This window comes from Molossus molossus, unplaced genomic scaffold, assembly GCF_014108415.1.
Source record: "Molossus molossus isolate mMolMol1 unplaced genomic scaffold, mMolMol1.p scaffold_m16_p_4, whole genome shotgun sequence".
NCBI classification, from domain to species: domain Eukaryota; kingdom Metazoa; phylum Chordata; class Mammalia; order Chiroptera; family Molossidae; genus Molossus; species Molossus molossus.
In genome coordinates, this window is record NW_023425377.1 from 80726622 (window position 1) to 80743525 (window position 16904).

At 47.6% G+C, this 16904-nt stretch overlaps 1 long non-coding RNA gene across 1 annotated transcript; it reads left to right on the plus strand.

The window, feature by feature from the left end:
• Window positions 1-41: 41 nt before the first annotated feature.
• LOC118616102 lies at window positions 42-16713 on the plus strand. The gene is made up of 3 exons (XR_004956528.1): window positions 42-421; window positions 3117-3236; window positions 16310-16713. It is a non-coding gene; the product is annotated as an uncharacterized LOC118616102 (long non-coding RNA).
• The last annotated feature ends 191 nt before the right edge of the window (window positions 16714-16904 follow it).

A 16904-nucleotide genomic window follows, 5' to 3' on the forward strand; every position in this document is an offset into this window, starting at 1 on the left:
CGCTCACCCCTATCCCGACCGCGAGTCCCGTGTCCCGCAGGAGTGCCGTATGTGCTTGGATTTGTGGGCTCGAGACCCAAAGGGTCAGGTGGCGAAACTTGGTGTGAGGACCCAGGAACTTGGCTTGTTGCCGATAGAGGCGGTGGTTCAGGACACGACCTGGAACTGGCTGCGCAAGTGCAGACCACGTTTTCTTATGTAACATCAACTTGACACTGCAAGGCCTAGGACGCATGTGCCACACACCGCCTTGCTTAGATCATCCCACAGCACAATGATATAAAAGCTGTTGGAATAAAGTAGCTGATGCTGATTCCTCCTCATGTCGGCTCCCAGAGCTTTCTTTACCCTGGGCATCTCACTGCGGAAACCTCCCCTGCAACCCCCGGTGCATGACGCTTGGCATAGTCGGCAGGATGAGGTGAGTACAGCCCCTAGAGAGGAGCAGCTCCAGGTGGATGGGATGTGGCCCCAGCATCCCTCTGGTACCCGGTGGCCGCGTACTTAATAGCCTGGACGAGCTGGGAAGATTGGGACGCTTCACTTTCCCGGCTTGAAGAGGTTCGGAATGCTTTGGAAATGCTGGAACCAAATGTTCCCAGGGCGCATGGTGAGGCCGCAGGTCGAGTCGCCTGGATGTTCCTGGCAGTCTTGCGTCATGCCAGTCGAGACATCCAGAACCTCACGAATCAAGTGCAGCAGCTACAGTGGAAGGAGGAGGACTTGGAGCAGCGCCTGGCGGTGGCTGAGCGCATGCTCTGGATCCGGCTGAGTCAGCTGTGACTTCTAACCCCTAGCAGTCCTGCCCGGAAGGGTTAGCAACGGGAGCGGGGTTGGCAGGACCTCTGGCAGGACCTCGGCAGTCGACCTGGCATACTTTTTTTTTTCTTAATCCTCGCCCAAGGATATTTTTCTATATTATCTTCAGATAGAGTGGGAGGGAGGGGTAGAGAGAGAGGAACATCAACGTTAGAGGGACACATCGACTGGTAGCCTCCTGCACGACCCCTACCAGGGCCCAGGACGAACCTCAACTGAGGTACATGTCCTTGACCAGAATCGAACCTGTGACTCTTTGGTCCTGTGACCAATGCTCTAACCACTGGGCAACCGGCCAGGGCCCGGCATACATTTTATACAACGTATTCTGCCATGGAGTTAAGGGACTTAGCGAAGCAGTGTAAGCAGTGGTTGGGGGAGTCTGTTCCACCTTGGCTGTTGTGCTTATGGGATGATGGTACAAACAATACTGAGCTCAGCCCCATGGAGATGAGGCAATTGGCCAGTATTACCACCATGCCCTTGCTGCGGCAGCAGTAACCAGTAACAGGACACTGGTCAATTGGTTGATGGCAGCTGCCAGAACGGTGTGGGAAAATGCTGGAGATCTCCCAGAGCACGTGAGTAAGTGGACTACTACTTGGATTTAGTACAAGTCATACGGGAGATGGGTACGAGCCAGATGATTGCACAGCAGTACAGCAGCCCTGATGAAGAGCTGTTTATGGCTCGCGTGAAGGACATGGTGCTAGCGAATGGCCCTTCAGGGACTTTTGGGACTATGACAACTTTGTTCGCCCCTTACACGGATCGCCTGGTCCGTGAAGTAACCACTGCCTTGGCGCAGCTGGGGGATGTGAAAGTATGAAAACAAGCCCAGCCGATGTGGCTCAGTGGTTGAGCATCGACCCATGCACCAAGAGGTTGCCGGTTCAATTCCCAGTCAGGGCACTTGCCCAGGTTGTGGGCCAAATTCCCAGTAGGGGGCATGCAGGAGGCAGCGAGTCGATGTTCTCTCTCATCAATGTTTCCATCTCTCCCTACTTCTCTCCCTTCCTCTCTCTAAAGTCAATAAATAAAAATATTTTTTTAAAAAAAGAAAGAAAGTGTGAAAACAAGGCCAGGTAGCACAGCTACGGGGCTTACGGAAGGCAAGACTAAGCAATCTTGGGCCAGGCTGGCTACAAATGCCACAGGTAAGGGGACCTGCCGCGGACCCAAGAATGGGCCAATGAAGCTAAGCCAGTGTCAGCTGTGGTGTGACCTACTGGCAGCTGGGCTGGCCAAGGAGAAGATAGCTGTTAGCTTTGGTGGAAGCTGCGCCCTGAAAAACAATACACTCCCCTGCCCTCTGTAACTAAGAAATGAGAGGCTAACTACCTGCCTCATTAGGGGTTGGGCCAAGGCACCCAGTTGGTGGGGGAGCCAGATGACTGGAGGTCTTATGTAGAAGTGACTATTTACTGGTCCACCCGGAACGCGTTTACTGGTCAACGCGTTTTGGCCCTCATGGATACAGGGGCGGATTCTACCCTGATTTATGGGAATCTGGACCATTTCCAGGGCCCTAGTGCCATGATAGGGGGATATGGTGGAAGGCAAATCCGAGTACGTTAAGTTACCCTTACATTGGGTGTCGGATGTTTGCCACCAACCCACTATGAGGTGTATATTTCGCCATTTGCTGAATATATACTGGGAGTAGATGTTCTACAAGGCCTTGCAGTCCAAACTACGCAGGGTGAATTTTGTCTATAGGTGAGTGTGGTAAAGACAGTTATTAGAGGCCACCCACACCACGCTCCCTTGAGGCTCCTGCAAAACTTGGGTAGTCAACATGAAACAGTACCGACTATCCCAGGGGCCATGAAGAAATCGGACGAACCATTCTAAAACTGGAAGAAGCAGGGATTATTCGCCCGACGCATAGCCCCTATAATTCCCCAGTGTGGCCAGTACAAAAGCCTGATGGTGCATGGAGGATAACTGTGGACTACTATGAACTGAATAAGGTTACCCTGCCCTTACATGCGGCAGTACCCAATATCACTGAATTGATGGACCACTTGTCACAAGAATCAGATGGTTTCATTATGTTGTGGATTTGGCTAATACCTTTTTCTCATAGACCCACTGACCCTGAGAGCTAGGAACAGTTCACCTTTACCTGGGAAGGAAAGCAACGGATGGTCCCGAGTACTACCTACCCCAAGTACATAGTACAATGCTCTGTCATGGTTTGGTAGCCCAGGACTTAGTGTCCTGGGACAAACCTTCACATGTATACCTGTTCCATTATATTGATGATATAATGTTAATTTCTGATTCTCTTGCAGAGCTAGATGCTGGAGCACGCAGCCTTCGAGATGCCCTGGCAGGCTAGGGGTGGGCCATCAACAAGGACAAAGTCCAAGGGCCTGGAAACTCTGTCAAGTCCTTGGGTGTTGTTTGGTCAGGTAAGATGAAGGTCATGCTAGAGGTGATTATGGATAAGATACAAGCCTATCTCCGACCAGAAACAGTGAAACAATTGCAGACATACTTGGGACTACTAGGGTTCTGGCTAACCTTTATACCCCATTTAGCCATCCTGATAAAACCCCTCCACTGCGTGGTCCATAAGAGGGAGGCCTGGGACTGGTCCCCCGAGGTGGAGCAAGCGTTTCTGGCTACAAAATGGGCAGTGGCCCAAGCGCAGATATTACGAGTTGTGGATCCAGCTTTGCCATTTCTCCTGACTGTACAGGGGCCTCTGGCAGAAACAAGGGGCTTGGAAAAGCCCTATTGGGTTTTGGTCCCAATTGTGGAAGGGAGCTGAAAGTCGGTACTCTCTTATTGGAAAGCTGTTGACAGTGGTATATGCAGGCCTATTGGCCAGTGAAAGTATCACTGGTCCTTGTCCTGACACAGTACAAACAGCCTACCCAGTGGAGGGGTGGCTCCGGTCGTGGGCTACCCAACCACGCGTGGGAGTGGCCCAAACCCCGCTTTGAAAAAGTGGGGAACGTACTTGGAACAGAGAGCCCGGTTCTCTACCAACCCTTTAATACAGGAGTTGCACTCCTTGCTAGGACCTATCTAATTTAAAGCAGAATGGGAAGAGCCCTCTGCAGAAGCAGAAGAAAGCCCCAGCCCCTTTGAAGAAGGAAAGTCTCCCCCTCTGGCAGACATCTGGTATACTGATGGTTCTTGCCGGGGCCAACTGCCAACGTGGGCAGCAGTGGCTTGCAACTGGCTACAGATGCTTTTTGGTATGATACGGGAGCCAGACTCTGGAGTCAATGGGTTGAACTATGAGCTATGTGGATAGTGTTAATGAAAGAGTCATGTGCACTGATAGTTGGGCAGTATACAGGGAAGAACTTGTGCCCTTTTGCATGTAGAATGCTGTGTCTATATCCCAGACCACCAGCAGCAAATACAGGAATCTTTAAGAGCAATGGATGCTGAAGTTTCAGCAATACAGGCTCTCCAGGAAGACCCCTGACACAATGGTGGACCAAATTGGGGAATTCCTTGATGGGAATTCTTAGTGACTTTGGTGAGCCTTGCTGGTGGTCTCTTGGTTATGTGCTGCACCCTTTACTACTGTTGTGTGCTCTGTGCATTGGGAAATACTTTATGGTCAAGTCCCAACACCCCAGCATCTAGGGGGTGGACTGTGAGGACCCAGGAACTTGGCTTGTTGCCGATAGAGGCGGTGGTTCAGTCCATGACTCCGGAACTGGCTGCACAAGCGCAGACCATATTTTCTTATGTAACAGAACCCTTACATAAGCTTGATACTGCAAGACCTAGGACACATGTGCCATGCATCGCCCCATTTATATCATCCCACTGCTCGATGATATAAAAGGTATTGGAATAAAGTAGCTGATGCTGATACCTCCTGATGTCGGCTCCGAGAGCTTTCTTTACCCTGGGTATCTCACAGTGGAAACCTTCCCTGCAACCCCCGGTCGATGACACTCAGCCTTTTGGGTAGTCAGTGGAAAAGGAGACTGAGCCCTGGCCGGTTTTGCTCAGTGGTTAGAGCATCGGCCTGTGGTCCAGAGAGACCCGGGTTCAGTTCCCGCGTACCTTGGTTGCAGTTTGTCCCCGGCCCTGGTTGGTCATGCGGGAGGCAGCCACTTGATGTGTCCCTTTCACGTCGATGTTTCTCTCTCTCTCTCTCTCTCTCTCTCTCTCTCTCTCTCCCTCCCCCTCTCTCTCCCTCTCCCTCTTCCCCCCTTCCCCCCTCCCTCCTTCCCTCCCACTCTATCTGAACAAAAAATGGAAAAATGTCCTTGGGTGAGGATAGAAAGAAAAGAAAATGAGACTGAGTCAGAGGGACAAATGACACCCGCTGCAGTCATTCACCGAGCTTAATTTGCTGTTGCCACGCAGTTCTGGAGGGGCTGCCCCACTGGATGGAGCTAGATTCTAATTCTGGCTGACTCCTGGCCTCAGTTTTCCTATCTGTACAGTAGGCGAAGGGGACTTCTTGACTCTCTAAACAAAACATGCTTATTTTATGAACAAATCCAGTTATTCATTCTAGTTTAAAAGATTTAAACCAGTGACTTTTCAACCAGGAGCAGTTATCCCACCCCACCCTAAAGGGCCACTGGGCAATGTCTGGGGACATTTGTGGCTATCCCGACTGGGAGGTACACCTAGCATCAAAACCTGGAGGCCAGGAATGCCGTTTAGCCCCCTACTATGCACAGGATGCTCCCCTTAAACAGAACCAGCCGAATACGTGCACAGTGCAGAAGATGCAAAACCCTGGTTTAACCCCATTTCTAAGTAAAGAAAAAAAATCCAGGTCTAAAAGGACCCGTTTGTTGCCAATCCAGTGTGCCTCAGAGGATTGAGCATTGTCCCATGGACTGAGAGGTCCTGGTTCAATTCTCGGTCAGGGCACATGCCTGGGTTGCAGGCTGGATCCCCAGGGGGTTGGTGAAGGAGGCAGCTGATGGATAGTTCTCACATCAGTGTTTCTATCTCTCCCTCCTCTCTCTCTAAAGAAATAAAAATCAGCCCCGGCCGGTTTGGCTCAGTGGTTAGAGTGTTGGCCCGTGGTTACTGGTTCGATTCCAGCAAGGGCACGTACCTCTGTTGCGGTTCGTCCCTGGCTCTGGTCGGGGTCGTGCAGAGCCAACCAGTCGATGTGTCCCTCTCACATCAATGTTTCTCTTTCTCTCTCCCTCTGCCTTCCTCCCACTCTATCTGAAGATAAATAGAAAAATATCCTCGGGTGAGGATTAAAAAAATTTTAATAAAAACATATATAAAGGGACCTATTTGTTGAGTAATAAAAAAAATAAAATTGATGATGATCTTTGATTAGCATGTAATTAAAAACAATGTCTAAATTTTCTGCATGTAATAAAATGAACCCCACCCCTAAAAAAAGAATCTCTTCAATGTAATTTTCTGCCTGTTTTTCATTTCTCAAAATGCAAAAAGACATATAGGTAGGAATGTAAAATGGTGCAGCAGTCTTTCAAAAACAGTTTGGTGGTTCTTCAAAAAGTTAAATTGCTGTGACCCAGCAGTTCCACTCTAAACATATACCCAAGAAAATTGAAAGCAGGCACTCAGAGATTTGTACACCCAACCCATGTTCGCAACAGCATTCTCCACAACAGCCAAAGGGTGGAAACTTAAATATTTACCAACAGATGAGTGAAAACATACACTCTCGTTCATTGCACAGCAGAAAATTATTCAGCATTTGGCCCTGATCAGAAAGAGGCGAAGGAACCACCTAAGCTTCTGTTTCTAGGACTTGAATTGGGGTGGGAATGGAAGTGGATTGACATCCCCTAAAGTGGAAGCCCTGCTACAAGTGGCATCTACATTCTGCCCACTCAGCATCCAGCTTCCCTTCTGGATGTGGCACTTCAGTTTTTTGAGGTAGATGGATCCTCCCCCACTCCCAGTTCATATGCCAGGACCCCAGGGCCAACTCAGCCCTGTTGATCAGAGCATTTTCCTCCCCCTGTCAATGGTGATTGTTTCAGAAATAGACATGTGGCTCAAGTGAGACCAATGAGAGTCATCCCTGGGACTTTGAAATATAAGCAGAGTTACTCTCCATGTGCTATAAGGTGTAAGCCTGGAACTGCCAGGAATCATTTTTGCCACACAGCAGTGGAGCTTGTTTGTGAATGAAACCAAAACAGAAGAGAGGAGATCCCAGAAAGATGGTCAATGCCTTGACAACATTGTTTAAGCACTTGGATCCAGCCGTACCTGAGTCAGATGCCTTTGACCTCTCCTCTGCTTTATTATATTTTTTAAGCTAATTTGAGTCATGATTTCAGTCCTTTGTAAACCAAAAGCTTCCACTGATAAAGTCCCTTTTTTATTTTATTTATTTTTTTATCCTCACCCAAGGACATTTTTCCATTTTTTGTTCAGATAGAGTGGGAGGGAGAGAGAGAGAGAGAAACATCGATGTGAAAGGGACACATCGAGTGGCTGCCACCCGCATGACCCAACCAGGGCCGGGGACAAACTGCGACCGAGGTACACACCCTTAGCGGGAACCAAACCCGGGTCTCTCTGGACCACAGACCGATGCTCTAACCGCTGAGCCAAACTGGCCAGGGCTAAAGTCCCTTTTTTTAAAAGAAATTTGATTGATTGATTTTGGAGAGGAGAGAGATAGAAACATCAATTTGTTGTTCCACTTACTCATGCATTCACTAATTGCTTCTCATATGTGCTCTGACCAGAGATTAAACCCAAAACCTTGGCATATTGGGTTGACACTCTAACCAACTGAACTACCCAGGCAGGGCAGAGTCCCTTTTGTTTTGATGTTCATCATCCAGAACCTTTCACAAGTAACATGACGCTCAAAAGTCATGGCAACAGATTTGTGTCCAGCATCAAAAGGTTGGGAAAGTCCTTGCCCATTTGGCTCAGCAGTTAGAGCGTTGGCCTGGGGATCGGAGAGTCCTGGGTTTGGTTCCCACTAAGGGCACGTACCTCGGTTGCAGTTTGTCCCCGGCCCCGGTTCGGATCATGTGGGTGGCAGCCATTCCATGTGTCTGTCTCACATCGATGTTTCTCTCTCTCTTCCTCCCTCTCTCCCTCCCGCTAAAAAAAAGTTGGGTCCCGCTGGTGTGGCTCAGTGGTTGAGCATTGATCCATGCACCAAGAGGTCGCCATTTTAATTCCAGATCCGGACACATGCCCAGGTTGTGGGCCAGATCCCCAGTGGGGGTCATGCAGGAGGCAGCCAATCGATGTTCTCTCTCATCGATGTCTCTATCTCTCTCTCCCTCTCACTTCTTCTCTCCCTAAAATCAATAAATGAAAAAAAAAAAAAAAAGGTTGGGAAAAATGTGGAACTGGTTTCCCAAATTAACTGTAAGCTTAATGGCAGCGGAAAGTGCCCTGGAGTCAGTCAGAAGCTTGGGTCATCTGCTGACCGGCTGGGTAGCCATAAGCTTGTCCATGTCTGCAAGGCAATCAAGAAATGAGTCCATGGGAGGTGGAGGCTTCCCTACAAGCCTTCACCAGCTCCATGTTCTTCCCAACAAGTTGTGCAGCCTGTTTTTACCGAGCTTATCATCCTACTGACTTTCTGAGGTTGCAAGGGGCAGTCATGTGGGCCCCAGGTGTTTCCCACTTCTGTGGTGATCCTCTTGCCAGACTCCTTCCTGAAAGAGATTGAGGTGGGGGGAGGGGGGACTTCCTATAACTGCCCAGCAAGGCCAGTCAAAGCCAGCTGGACCCTGACAAGGAGTGGAAAGTGCCATTGCCTGTATCTTGGAGGTTATAGGACACTTTGCTGCCCCTTAATAAATGAATTCCTGCCTGCCTGCCCAAACTCTAGAGGGCTCCACAAACCCATCACACATGTGCACACACACACACATAGTTCATCATCCACCAAGCATCATCACTTCCCCTGGCCTGAAAACATAATTTTCCAAAAAGCAAACTCAAGTGTCACCAAATTCTAAAATCCAACCTCTTTGCTTACAGCCCTTTAACCTTTAGTTTGCACACAATAGTAACCAAGCTGGTTCTCTGCTTTCCCAGGTCCCAGAGGCTGACACTAATGATATAATAATATAATGTAGCCAATGATAATAGCCATTATTGCTAACTAATAAATAGTTAATATTTACTGAGTACTTCTTTGGAATCAGACACCATTCTGGTTCTAAACACTTTACATTATCTCATTTAATCCTTACAACAATTCTATAGGACAGTATAAGTGCAGCAGCCTTCATGGGTCAGGGGGCTGGAAATGCACCCCACTGGGCATACAGTTTCACAGCAGATTCTCCCAAAAGCCCTGGCCATGTGGGACTGGGGTGTAGGGGGAGCCACCCCACCCAAGTAGTCCTGTTCTCTCCTGGCCCACTCTTTATTTTGTCTTCCCAGTACTTATAATTACCTGGTGATGTCTTATTTATCTAGAATGTTCAGTCCGGCCGGTGTGGCTCAGTGGTTGAGCGTCGACCCATGCACCAAGAGGTCGCCAGTTCGATTCCCAGTCAGGACCCATGCCCAGGTTGTGGGCCTAATCCCCAGTGGGGGGCATGCAGGAGGCAGCCAATAGATGTTCTCTCTCATCGATGTTTCTATCTCTCTCCCTCTTACTTCCTATCTCTCTAAAAATCAATGAAGGAAAAAAAATTTTTTTTTTAAAAGAACGTCCACAAGGGCTAGACATTTTATTGACTGTGGATCTCCACTGCCTGGCCTAGAGTGAGCGCTCAGTGCATATGAACAAACAAAGTTGTTCTTTTTATTATTGTTGTTGTTGTTGTTTTGGTAAGACAGTGGGATTACCCATGCATCCCCCCACCCCAGCCCTGCCACCCTTTCTTCCGAGAACCCTCCAAATATCAAGCAGTCAGTGTCGCCACCTACTGACCAAAGATGGCATGACTGAATCCTAGGCTTCAGACAGGATAAGCAACAATTATTTGAGCACTTCCCCAAACAGCCACAGACATTGTCACTTGCCTCTCGGAGTTATACTGTCACTGGGCTGCAGGTTCCTGCAGGTCATGGGCAGTGTGTCAGCAGTGGGGCTCCATGTGGGCTCCAGCAGCAGCTGGGGTCCTTTATAAATGCTCCTTTGTACATGCAGGTTCTTAGATCTCACTCCTGACCCGTTGAATCAGAAACTCGGCTAGGCCTGGCCACCAAGGAATTCTGGTGCATGCTCAAGTTTGAGGAGCAGGTCCTGGGGGCAGCAGGGACTTTGCTCCCCCACATTTGCAATGTCTGGGGACATCTGTGGTAGTCACGACTGGGAGTGTTTCCGTATTGAGTGGGTAGGGTCCAGAGACGCTGCTCAACCCTCCACAGTTCCCAGGATGGCCTCTCAACCAAGAATCATCCACCCCCTGGCCCTCGCAGGTAACTGAATCATCCACCCCAAGTGTCAATAGTGCCAAGGGAAAGAAATCCTGCCCTATGCTAACCATAGTGGGGGAACTTGGGCAAAGGTCTTGTTGGATCAGAGGATGACTATGTTTAACCTTTTGAGGAGCTGCTGCACCGTTTGCCACAGCAGCTGCCCCTTACAATCCCCTTACCTCATGTGTGGGTTCTGATGTCTCCATTTCCTCCCCAATGCTAGTCATTATCCTTTTTAGTGGGGTGATGTGCCATGCACTGTGGTTTTGATTAGCATTTTCCTAATTAATGGCTTGGATGCTGAGGAGACTAGAATTATTGCATGCCTTCTATGCACCAAGTAAAATAAAATAAAGATGATATAATTTCCAATGGAGTAAATTGTCTTTGGAGAGCTGAATGCAGGTGTTGCCTTCATGGTGACGGTGATCAAGTGGCTGTAAATGGAGTGGTCAGGGAGTGCATCTCTGCAGACATGACACTTTCCCTGAGCCTAGAATGATGAGAGGTTTTCTGTGGGAAGAGCGTTCCAGGCAGAGGGAATAGCCCGTGCAAAAGTCCTGAGGCAGGCCCTGGCTGGACATATGCAAACCAGGAAGATACCACAGGGTAAAGTTTGGGGAGCACTGGGGTTTGTGGAGGAGATGAAGCTTGAGAACTTGGCCACTTGGGAAACCCTCTGCCAATTTCTACTAAAGCTAAACTCATGTATATTCTATGACCCAGCAAATCAGCTCCTGAAAGGATAGCCCTAACTGTTAGGACCTCAGTATGTGACGGTATTGGGAGACAGGGTCTTTAAAGTGGTGATTAAGATAAAATGAAGTTATTGCTGTGGGCCCTAATCCAACATGATTGGTGTCCTTATAAGAAGAGGAGATTAGAATACAGACTAGTACAAGGAAGACCACATGAAGATACAGGGAGAAGATGGCTGACTACACACCAAGGAGAGAGGACTCAGGAGAAACCAGCTCTTCTGAAACCTTATCTTGAACTTCCAGCCTCCAGCACTGGGAAAAAACTAATGACTGTTGTTTAAGACATCCCATCCATCCTACTGTGTTATGGCAGCCCCAGCAAACTAATATAGTGCTCAATAAAATGAGTGTTTTTGTCCAGTGAAAGACCTATGAATGTTCACAGCAACTTTGTTCATAATAGCCCCAAATTGTAAACAACCCAAGTGTCCATCTGCAGGAGAATGCATCAAGAAAAGTGGTATGTTTGTGGAATGCTATGCAGCAATGAAAAAGGTAAAAGCCCTTGCCAGTTTTGCTTAATGGTTAGAGCATCAGCCCATGGACTAAAGGGTAGTGGATTGGATTCCTGTCAAGGACACGCACTTGGGTTGCAGGTTCATTCCCCAGCCCTGGTCTGGGTACGTGCGGGTGGCAACCAATTGATGTATCTCTCTCACATGGATATTTCTCTCTCACCCTCTCTCTCCCACTCCTTCCCTCCCTTCCACTCTCTCTAAAAATCAATGGAAAAAAAGAAAAGGTAAATGAGTGCTCAGACACACAACCCTGCAGCTGAATCTCACGGAGTCAATGTGGAGTGAAAGTAGCCAACACAAAAGAGAACAGAAAAAACATAATGTAACTTTACAGAAAGTACACCAAAAGGTTTTGGGTTCGATTCCCAGTCAGGGCATTTACCTAGGTGTGCGTTCAGTCCCTGGTAGGGGCATGTACAGGAGGCAACCAATCAATGTTTCTCTCTCACATCCATGTTTCTCTCTCCCCCCTCTTCCTTTCTCTAAAATCAATAAACATAATCTTGGGTGAGGATTTTTTTTAAGTTTGAGGAAGGTTCAGAGATTTCCCATATACCCCTGCCCCAATACATGCACAGACTCCCCCATTATCAATGTTCTCCCACCAGAGTGGGACATTTGTTACAAGAATGCACCTACACTGACATATCATTATCACCTAACATCTAACATCCATAATCTATACTGGGGTTCACTCTTGGTGTTGTACATTCTATGGATTTGAACAAATGTATAATAACATGTGTCCATCATTATAATGTTATACAGAGCATTTTCACTGCCCTAAAAATCCTCTGTGCTCTGCTCATCCACCCCTCCCTCAAACCCCCAGAATCCACTGGTGTTTTTACTGTGTCCATGGTTTTACCTGTACGTGTGCAGTTTAATTAAGCTGTGCAAATACAATTTGTGCACATTATGGTCTGTAAGTTATATTTTAATTTTTTAAAAGTTATTTCTACCTGTGTAGATGGAAGGAGAGGGGCTGGGTTGGGGAAGGGGATTCTGCAGGAAAGCCCCCATGCCTCCTGGGGGGCTGGCTCACTCCAGTTCAACCACCCCTCCCCACCCTCCACCCAACCAGCTAGCAACTGCTGCTATTTTAGGAGACCCCCGCCCCCACTTCCTTCCTGGCTGTGCCAGGAACCCACTTCCTGACTGGGTCTCATTCTCTGCCTTGGGGGTGGGGCAGACAACTTGCAAGTTGAGGTGCTTCTCCACCAGCCCCGCGGACTGAGACCCTGACCTTGGGCCTCCCTGTCCTTTCCCCAAACCAAGACTGGCCATATAGTTTACAGATCCCAGTTTGAAATGAAAACACAGGACCCCTTGTTAAAAAATCATTAGGGCCCTTTTCGGTGTTGCTCAGTGGTTAGAGTGTCGGCAGGTTTGATTCCCAGTAGGGCTCATACCTGGATTACAGGTTCAATCCCTAGCCCACTGGAATGAGTGCGGGAGGCAACCAATTGATGTATCTCTCTCACATAGATGTCTCTCTCTTTCCCCCTCCCTCCTTTCTCTCCAGTCTCTCTAAAGAAAAAAAATCAATGGAAAAAAATATCCTTGGATGAGGATTAATAACAACAAAAAATCATTAGTAAGTTCAAGACAGCAGCTACAGGGCCTTAAGTCATGGGTGGGCTCTTCTGAACTCAGGGCCCTGGGTGACTGCACAGGTCTCAGAGCCTGAAGCTGGTACTTCCCCAAGCACCTGCGTCTCTCCCCCTACCTCATGGTTTTATAAACTGTCATTTAGTTTATTATGGTGAAATATATATAACATAAATTTTACCTCCTTAACATTTTTGTTGTTAATCCTTACCAGAGGATATTTTTTCCATTGACTTTTTTTTTTGGATAGAGTGGAAGGGAGGGAAGGAGAGGGAGAGAGAAACATGGATGTGAGAGAGACACATCTATTGGTTACTTCCCATATGACCCCAGTCTGGGTTGGGGATCGAACCTGCAACCCGGGAATCAAACCGGGACATCTCAGTCCATGATTCAGTCCACTGAGCCACACCAGTTGGGCCATCTTTTTTTGTTGTTCAGACAGGGCCGGAGGGAGAGAGAGGAAGAGAGAGAGAGAAACATCGACGTGACAGGGACACACCGAGTGGCTGCCACCCACACGACCCAACCAGAGCCGGGGACAAACTACAACCGAGGTACATGTCCTTAGCGGGAACCGAACCTGGGTCTCTCTGGACCGCAGGCCAATGCTCTAACCGCTGAGCCAAACCGGCCAGGGCAGTTGGGCCATCTTAACCATTTTTTTTTTTCATTAATAAATTTAATTTTGTTATAGATGTTTCTCCTTTTCCCACCCAGACGCCCTCCTCCCTATCCCACACCCCCCAAGCCAAGCATTGTTGTCTGTGTCCATTGGTTATGCATACATGCATATAAGTTCTTTGATTTATCTCATCCCTCCCCTAGCCCCCCACCTCTAATATTTGTCAGTCTGAACCATACTTCTTTCTATATCTCTGGGTCTATTTTGTTCATCAGCTTTTTTTGTTCATTATGTTCCACAAATAAGTGAGATCATGTTGTATTTGTCTTTCTCTGATTGGCTTATTTCACTGAGCATAATACTCTCCAGATCTCTCCATGTTGTCTCAAAGGATAATAGAGCTTTCTTTCTTATAGCTGCATAGTGTTCCATTGTGTAAATGTACCACAGCTTTTTTATCCACTCATCTATTGATGGACACTTGGGTTGTTTCCAGATCTTAGCAATTGTAAATAGTGCTGCTATGAACATAATTTTAACCACTTAAAAAATTTTTTTGCCTTTATTGATTTTAGAAAGAGAGAAAAGGAGAGCGAGAGAGTGATAGAAACATTGATGAGAGAGAACATTGACTGACCGCTTCCTACATGCCCCCTACTGGGGATTGGACCCACAACCTGGGCATGTGCCCTGACCAGGAATCAAACTGGCGACCTCTTGGTGCGTGGGTTGATGCTCAACCACTGAGCCACGCTGGCCAGATGATCTTTTTTTTTTTTTTTTATCCTCACCCGAGGACATTTTTCCATTTTTTGTTCAGATAGAGTGGGAGGGGGGCGGAGAGAGAGAGAGAGAGAGAGAGAGAGAGAGAGAGAGAGAGAGACATCAACGTGAAAGGGACACATCGAGTGAGTGGCTGCCACCCGCACAACCTAACCAGGACCGGGAACAAACTGCAACCTAGGTACATGTCCTGAGCGGGAACTGAACCCGGGTCTCTCCAGACCGCAGGCCAACGCTCTAACCGCTGAGCCAAACTGGCCAGGGCTGGCCAGACGATCTTAACCATTTTTAAATGCCCAAATTGGTGGTATTAAGTCCACTCACATTGTCATACAACCATCCCCACCATCAATTTCCAAAACTTTCTCATGTGCAGAACTTTCTCATCTCCAAAATCTTCCCCAACTGAAACTCCGTCCCCATTAAACACTAAATCTCCATCCCTTTCTCCCCACCCCTGGCTCCTACCATCCACTTTATGTGTCTATGGGTCCAACTCATCCAGGGACCTCCAGTGACTGGAATCACACGGTATTTGTCCTTCTGTGCCTGGCTTATGTTACTCAGCCTAATGTCCTCAAGGTTCATTCATGTTGTAGCAGGTGTCAAAATGTCATCCTTTTTAAGGCTGAATAATATTCCACTGTATGGATGGGCCAGATTTTGTTTATCCGTTCATCTCTCCATGGCTATTGTGAATCACACTGCTACCAATATTCATGTATAAGTCCCTGCTTTCAATTCTTTTGGGTACCTACTGAGAAGCATAAGCATAATGTTTTTAATCCTCCCCTGAGCATATGTTTTCTTATTTTTATTTTTATTTAGAAGAGAGTAAGGGAAGGAGAGAGCGAGAGTGAGAGAAAGAGGAAGAGAGAGAGAAACACTGATCAGTTGCTTCCCGAAAGAGCTGTGACCAGGGATGGAACCTGAAACCTGGGTATGTGCTCTGACTGGGAATCATACTGGCAACCTTCTGCACGATGCTCCAACCAACTGAGCCACTGGGTCAAGGCCATAAGCATACTTTTTAATAGCTAGTCTTTATTTATTTATTGTTGTTAATCCTCACCCAAGGATATTTTTTTCCCCATTGATTTTTAGATAGAGTGGAAGGGAGGGAGGGAGAGAGAGAGATAAACACTGATGTGAGAGAGACACATCAGTTGTTTGCCTCTTGCTTGACCCCGACCAGGGCTGGGGATTGAACCTGCAATCGAGGTACATGCCCTTGACCAGGAATCAAATCTGAGACCCTTTGGTCCATGGGTGGATGCTCCAACTGTTCAGCCAAACCTGCCAGGGCTTCTTTTATTACTTTTTAAAATGTTTTACTGATTTTATTTTATTTATTTATTTTTATCCTCACCTGAGGACATTTTTCTATTTTTTTGTTCAGATAGAGTGGGAGGGAGAGAGAGAGAGAGAAACATCGACGTGAAAGGGACACATCGAGTGGCTGCCACCCGCACGACCAACCAGGGCCGGATACAAACTGCAACCGAGGTACATGCCCTTAGTGGGAACTGAACCCAGGTCTCTCCGGACCACAGGCCAATGCTCTAACCGCTGAGCCAAACCAGCCAGGACTGTTTTTACTGATTTTAGAGAGAGAGAGAGAAACATGAATGAAAGAGAAGAGAAAGAACCATCAGCCAAGGCTAGCTAGTCTTCTTTTAGCCATCTAGCTTTATTTCAACCTCTTCCTGATCATAACAGTGCAATACATCCTTTGCCAAGCAAAACCAGAACAAAATCAGAAGATGTCAAAATGTGACGAAGAGAAAACCTCACCTGTTTTCTCATCCCCCGACATCATCCCTGTTCCCATTGTGTTATGTTTTTCACAGAGGGGAGACCTACGACTGCTTTGTTTCCTGGATGCAGCTGGGTGGACTTTCTCCCTAGTAGCCTCTGCTTTCAGGAATCTTCACTCTGGGTCCCGCCCTCAGTGGTGAAATGCCTCATGTGCCATTTCTGTTCTGGCCACATCGGGAATTAACCTCCACGTCCAACAAGAGGTAAGCGGTGGGCCAGCCCTGGGGGTTCCATGAGAGCCATGCAGATGGGCCAAGGCAGAAGAAGTAACTATCTGCATGGTGTTTATTGAAAGCTATTATGTGAGTTTAAAAAAAAAAAAAGTTTAAAAGGTGGAAGGGTCTCTTCTTTGGCCACACATATGCTGGGTTTCCCAGCTCTGTGTCAGGAGTTACTGGGAATTGTGACAGCCTTGCTGGGATCATCTGCTTCCTGGAGAACAGCCTTTAAGATGTTTTGAAATTTGAGCCATGTAAATATATTTCCTATAAAATCATAAAAGTAAAACTATTTTGAAAAAAACAAACCAACAGCCTCATATTGATGTTCATACCTCAGGGCTGCAATTTTTTCTATCAAGGGTTGACCATACATCCTCCCGTGCACCAGAAGGTGGTGGGTTTGATC